The sequence below is a fragment of the Hippocampus comes genome, unplaced genomic scaffold, assembly GCF_001891065.2.
Source record: "Hippocampus comes isolate QL1 unplaced genomic scaffold, H_comes_QL1_v1.1 scaffold41, whole genome shotgun sequence".
NCBI classification, from domain to species: Eukaryota; Metazoa; Chordata; class Actinopteri; order Syngnathiformes; family Syngnathidae; genus Hippocampus; species Hippocampus comes.
In genome coordinates, this window is record NW_017805153.1 from 4,339,506 (window position 1) to 4,346,248 (window position 6,743).

The 6,743-nt window shown below is 42.9% G+C and overlaps 1 protein-coding gene across 2 annotated transcripts in view; it reads left to right on the forward strand.

The window, feature by feature from the left end:
• The first annotated feature begins 3,378 nt into the window (after positions 1-3,378).
• pcbp4 (poly(rC) binding protein 4) overlaps positions 3,379-6,743 on the forward strand; it is a 59,521-nt gene continuing 56,156 nt past the window's right edge. For both annotated transcript variants that reach the window (XM_019868591.1, XM_019868592.1), the window contains exon 1: positions 3,379-3,573. The gene's annotated coding sequence lies outside the window, so the exon portion shown is untranslated. The remainder of the gene's footprint in view (positions 3,574-6,743) is intronic.

Here is a 6,743-nt window from a genome sequence, read left to right on the forward strand (position 1 = left end):
AGAGGGAGCAAGAGGGGGGGGGGGGGGGGCGGGATTTTATATCCACTGTAGTTTAGGTTACATCGGTCAGCACAAGGAGGCTGTTATTATCCTGTTACCATTTTAGAATCGATTACTCAATCGAAAAATCGGCCCGGGACAGAAAGAGGCTGGAGCGACTGGTCAGGAAGGCCAGTTCTGTCCTGGGCTGCTCCCTAGACACTCTGGAGGAGGTGGGCAACAGGAGGATGCTAACTAAGCTAAAAGCTATGATGGACAGTCCCTCCCACCCCCTCCAGCCCGCCCTGACAGCACTAGGTAGCTCTTTCAGCCAGAGACTGTTACACCCGCGCTGCAAGAAGGAGAGATACCGCCGCTCCTTCCTACCGACTGCTGTCAGGCTGCTGAATAAAAAATAAATAAATGATGTGGAAGACTATTGTAAATAGCACTGTGACCTTATCCATATCTGTATTTATATTGCACTTAATTGAACGGTGTTTGTTTTCTTTTTCTTTCTTCTTTCTCCCCATTATCTTGCTGCTGTGGACTGTAAATTTCCCCATTGTGGGACAAATAAAGGATATCTTAATAACAGGATAAAAATGAACTTTTCTGTGAAATCTTTTATTTCCCGATTGTTTTTAAGTGATTTTGTGATTATTGTTTTTGTTATATTGTTGGCCAGCGTTTTTGAAAGTGAGAGTTATATCCTTGGGGACTGATTCATGCAAAGGAAAGATCACAAGTTTGATATCCACTTCTGAGGCAGATACATGGCATATGTTTCCGTCAGTCATCAGCGAAAGGGGAGTCTGTCAATTACGGACTGAAATGGTCCTTGGAACTGATCCAGTTAGTGACGGATGAAAAACCGCTTCCGTCCATGCTTATTCCATCAGTGTTCCATCTGTACCATTAGCGTTTCATCGGTTGTCGGTCGGGCAGTGACGGACTGACGGACCTTTCATCTGTACTGACGGATTGCCGACCACGGCAAAAAAAACTATTGCTTTTTTTCACCAGAAATTAAATATGAGGGCGGCAGAGTGTGGACTGAGTAGCACGTCGGCCTCACAGTGCAGAGGTGCAGGGTGCAATTCCGGCGCCAGCCTTCCAGTGTGGATGTTCTCCCTGTGCCTGCGTGGCTTTTCTCTGAGTACTCCAGTTTCCTCCCACATTCCAAAGACACACTTGGCAGGTTATTTGATCATTAAAAAGATGGATGGATGGATGGATGGATGGATGGATGGATGGATGGAAATTGACTATTACTCAGCTGCTGTTTCGAGCTGTAATGTGTCAGAAAATATGCAAAAATGTTCTTTGTTATTTTCCAAAACAAAAGTGGTTGTTTGCAAATGTCTTATTTTTAAATGCTGCTTTGGCGGAGTAAGACAGATATCTAAGAATACTTTACTGTTGAGAAGCTGAAATTTCAATTTGTACAGCTAGTTTTACGTGAATCTCTCGTAATGATTAATCAATTATCACAATAGGTGTTGATTGATTTCATGATCAATTAGGTCTCAACACGGGCGTGCAGGAGCCTATTCCAGCTGTCTTCGGGCAGTAGGTGGGCAGTAGGCGGGGGACACCCTGAACCGGTTGCCAGCCAATCGGAGGGCACACAGAGACAAATGAACATTTGCGCTCATAATCACACCTAGTGACAATTTTGGCTGTTCCATTCACCTGCCATGCATATTTTCAGAATGTGGGAGGAAACCCACGCAGGCAAGGGGAGAACATGCAAACTCTACACACCTCCCTCCACCTCTGCACTGTGAGACACAGACGTGCTATCCAGTTGCCCACCGTGCCGCCATGAAGTTTTCTAGAGCACTTCGAGTCAGCCTGGAATGTGGGAGGAAGCTGCGTTACCTGGAGGAAACACACATAAGCATGGGGAGAAATTGAGAACAAACAAATTCCTCAAAAGGAGGTCAGTCTGGATTAAAACCCAAAATTTCTCAACGGTGAGCTGAATGTGCCAATGACTTGTCTGTCCACTGTGCCTCACAAAGAGGATGGACTAAATCGACAGACATTTATATTGTTTTTGCTGAAACTAAACTTTAAAGTGGGACGACAAATGCAATATGGTGGCAAGCGACTCAAATCAATTCAAACAAGTGGGAGTTTGGCAAAAATAATGAGTTGATATGCTTAACAAAAAGAGACTTCAAGTATTTTATTGCACTTAGTGTATTTTATCAATGAGATAATGTCCATTAGTTGAATACAAACATACAATTGGAAAGTTGACAGTGCATGGGCTAACAATTAGCATCAACGTGAGGTCGGTGGCAACATGGGTAAACACCATATAATGATATATTCACAGGGATTTATTCTTTATCATCTGCGAAGAATGACTAATATGACCAACGTACTGACAAAGCCAAGAGAGAAACTGAGCCTCCACTGCACTGTACCTCTACGTCGCTTAAACTGTCACTTCTTCTTCCTCGTGTCCGGCCATCTTCTATATCACGTCCTTCCAGTGGGTGGCGCAGGCGAGTGCAGCAGCATTTGGCTCGGCCAACACACACACACACACACACAGAGTAAACTGAGCAGCACAACTGAAGGGTAAAAATGTGACAAAAAAAATGTTGAAAAAGACCAACATTTTCTACACAGTTATATATTCTACGTGCCCCGCTAGTCCAAACACAGCAGAGACCATTACAGGATAACATGGAAGCGCCGTGAGATGAACAAAAAAACAGGTGGTTTAATCTATCTAATTCTTATTCCATGAACACAATTATTTCGAATGCCTAGTTTAGTGCGCACACACAGAGTATATTATTTCGAAGAAATGTTTTTACCTTGAATTCCGTTTTAATACCATGTGATCGTATATAAGTGCGCCACTCCCTCGTTAGAGTAAAGTATACTACTACTCGTTTTCTGATGAAAAAACACAATTTGTTGTCAATGGTTTTGCAGTGTGACACAGTAGGTGCGATGCTCAAGTAAGTACACTAGAGGGCGCACGTTCACCTGTTTTCTCAACCGTCAAAACTTCAATGGAGCACGTGCCCTGCAGATTTCTTCATAAAATTAAGTACAATTCAATCAGTGAGTTTGGCATGATGTGCTTATTGTTATTTTTGCATATTTTTAAACAGTGCCGTATTTAAGCGATCCTTAAAACCGCAGAGCTACAAAAAAGTCACCACTTCAAAAGATCTTGGGAGTTCATATGAATGTCAAACAATAAAATTGAAAAAAAACGTGGTCATTTATAGGTGGTGGTAATAAATGTCCATATATCTGGTCCTCCATCCTGTGAGGATAGAAGGAGAAGATCGCAGGCCAGCGTGGTGGGGGTGGGTGTTTAAGGGGGGAGCACCCCCCCCCCCCCCCCCCCCCCCCCCCCCCAGCCGCGGACCGCCTGTCTCACTCTCTCTCCATCACCGTGGGCTGAGTGGTAGCGTCCCTGCTACTGCCTCCGTGCACTCCTCGTCCACTCTCAGCCGTGCAGCTCTGTAGTCGTGGACTCTCATGTGGATACAAACCCCGAGGAATTCCGGCCAATGGCGATTCTTTAACTGGAGCCCCCAACCGATCGCATCCAAACAGGTACAGCGAAGACGACGCGTTTTGTGTGCGTTGTTGTCCAACTTGACACCGTGTGATGCATTTCACGAGGCGATTGGCGATTTTCAACTGGAACATTTCAGCGTGCGTGGGCGCATTGTTGTGCATCCGAGCTGAATTAATGAAGCCGTGAAGTGTCAGAGCACACACGCACCGCGCGCGACAATCTCCCAGTTAGAATGAGTGAGTGAGTGAGTGAGTGAGTGCGTGCGTGCGTGCGTGAGTGAGTGAGTGAGTGAGTGAGTGAGTGAGTGAGTGAGTGAGTGAGTGAGTGAGTGAGTGAGTGAGTAACACAATCGGTATGTTGTGCGAGGACAATTTGATGATAATGGAAGCTGGGCGAGCCGGTTCCGAAGAATCCGAACACAAAGATCTTTCAGCTCAAGTCCGCCCGTGTAGGCGCCCGCCCGGCTGGTGCTGAGGCAGCCGCTTGTGTGACAGCACAATTATTCACCAACATACCCAATTGCATTAGTGCTGCATCCGGATGGGAAAGCTGCCTTGAGAAGAAGAAAGACACCAAAGCAAAGCTAAAGTCACTTTCCGTGGTAATCCTGTAGTTGATGATTTCAGTGGGACTGCACGTATCATACAAAGTGCTTTTGAATATTATTTGTTTCCATTGCTCGATCTTGCATGGACATGAAGTAAAAAAAAAATCTCAGCTCTTTTGATTAGTAAAGGCAGAGTTTCGTGTTTGATGCGAGGGTTGTTCGATGTCACTCTTTATAGTTCTCAGGGCCACAATATAAATTGCCACATTTATTTGAAAAATTTGGCAACCTCAGGTGATTCATCGTGCCATCCAAACTGTTAAGTGGGAACTATTCAGAAAAAGCCCTGCCTCGTAATTGTATAAATTAAAATGCATACAAGCTGTTCAAGTGTAAGAAAAAAAACAAACCAACCCAGCAACCAATTTTGAACCGAAACTGTTGACTGACATTTTGCAATTTTCAGTCTCTTATAATATATCCACAGGACGTATTCGTTTTCACAGAACTGCATTCTTCACAGGACAAATGTGGCACAGCATTTCGTATGAAGCGCGCTACCGTCTTTTTGCCTTCACAGGAGCATCAATATCACGCATCAAATCCTGAATTGCACATATTTCAGAATGTCATTGACGTGGTTTTCTGTGGGCCCTCGAGTGGACAAAATTAGCATTAACAGTTAATTTTTATTGAAAATTTGCAGTTGATATGTTCTTTATCGCCACCTGAATTGGCCCACAGACTGCACATTTGACACCTTTATTCGAGTACAAAAAGCTGTCTAGTGAGGCTATATTCCAAAATACATTCAAAGCTGCTTAGGATTCTTTTTGAAAAAAAAAAAAAAACATGCACACAATGCAAGTCATACTGCAGATAATTTTCGATTTTCTTTTGATTGTTGCATGTTAAACATACAGTACTGCAAGTAAATGAGAACATGCATCTACGTCATCTTCATCCAGAGGTTATTATATCAATATTATGTCAGTTTGAAATAGTTTAGCACAGTGAGTGGGTTCTTATATTATCATATTTGACAATTCTGCATTTTCCTATTCGCAAATTGCAAATAAAGTTGTGGCGAAATACTGTGTAAAAGCAGGGGTCAGCAGCCTGGTGCTACACATGCCTGTTCTAAAAATAGCTCACCATTGATGGGACATTGTGATGTCCTAGGAATGTCAGAGAAGTGAACACGTACACTTGAAAAGATTTGATATTGATATTTATCTGTTTCCTAGAGTTAAATTGTTGTTGAGAACTTTATTATTGCAAACTGATAGCCCTTTGCATTAATCAGTATCAAGGAGTAGTTCTCAGTTCCAGAAAGGTAAACTCATCCCAAAATGTCAAAACTTGCTTAGATTTTAAATGTGCGTAATTTTGCCGGTTTTTATATAGTTAGATTTCATTAAAATTAAAAAAAATAATAAACTTTAAAACATCGACTTGCTTATGCGGGCAGCTATTTTTAGGAGGAAACAATATATGGACATCAATGCCTTGATTCACGCTCTTATTTTGAAGTTGGCCTTCACGGCGCGTGTAATTCATAGCATCGGCAAATATGGTGGATGGCTTGATTTCAAGCAGTTTAGACCTGACTCTAATTGAGCATGTACTTCGCTTGCTGAAGCAGTTTATTTTGGCATCGTATACTGTTTCCACGGCAGCACAGTGACCAACTGGTTAGTACAGTTCTGAGGTCTTGGGTTCAAATATGGGCGCTGACCTTCCTCTGTGAAGTTTGCATGTTCTGCCCGTGCCTGCCAGGGTTTTCGCCGGGTTCTCTGGTTTCCTCCCACATTCCAAAAACATGCATGGCAGGCTAAGTGAAAAGCCTAAATTGTCCCTAGGTGTGATTGTGAGCGCGAATGATTGTATTTGTGCCCTGCGATTGACTGGGATAGGCTCCAGTGTACCCGCTACCTGTCAGCAGGATAAGCCATATGGAGAATTGATGGATCGATACTGTTGCCATAAAAATAAAAAAAAAAACCAACAAAAAAAACACCATCCCCAAATAATGTTCAATTGCTAGTTAAAAAACACACATTAATTACAATGTCATTGTTCACAGCTTGACAGGCTGATACAGTTGCAGGTCTTCCTGATTCATTTTTCAAACACCAGAGTTCTCAGTGTGCGGTTTTAGTGGGAAAAAGTGCAACGGTAGTTGTTATGTTACATTGGGAGATATTGTCCAACATGGTGGAATTATTCACAGAGTATCATGTTTGATTAGTGCTGCTGTATACAACACACACACACACACGCACACACGCACACACATATATATATATATTGTCACGTAGCGAGGTGGTGGTGGACCCAAAAAGCAGGCAAGAGGGAGGAGAAGGGTGTACTTGATGAAGTGTATTTAAACAGAGAAAACTAAATCCAAAACAAACATAGTCCAAAGTAGCAAACAAAAATCATAACTGAAGATAAAACATAACACTGACCAAAACATGACTGAAACAAACATGACAGCAAACAAACATGACAGTAGCACAAAGCAACAATGACCCGACAATGATTGTTCGGGCTGGGAGTCCTTTTAAAGCCACTAATTACCTAATGACCAACAGGTGTGCAGCTGCAGGGAGAGCCCTACAGTGCCACCTGTTGGTCCCAAACCGAATCATGACA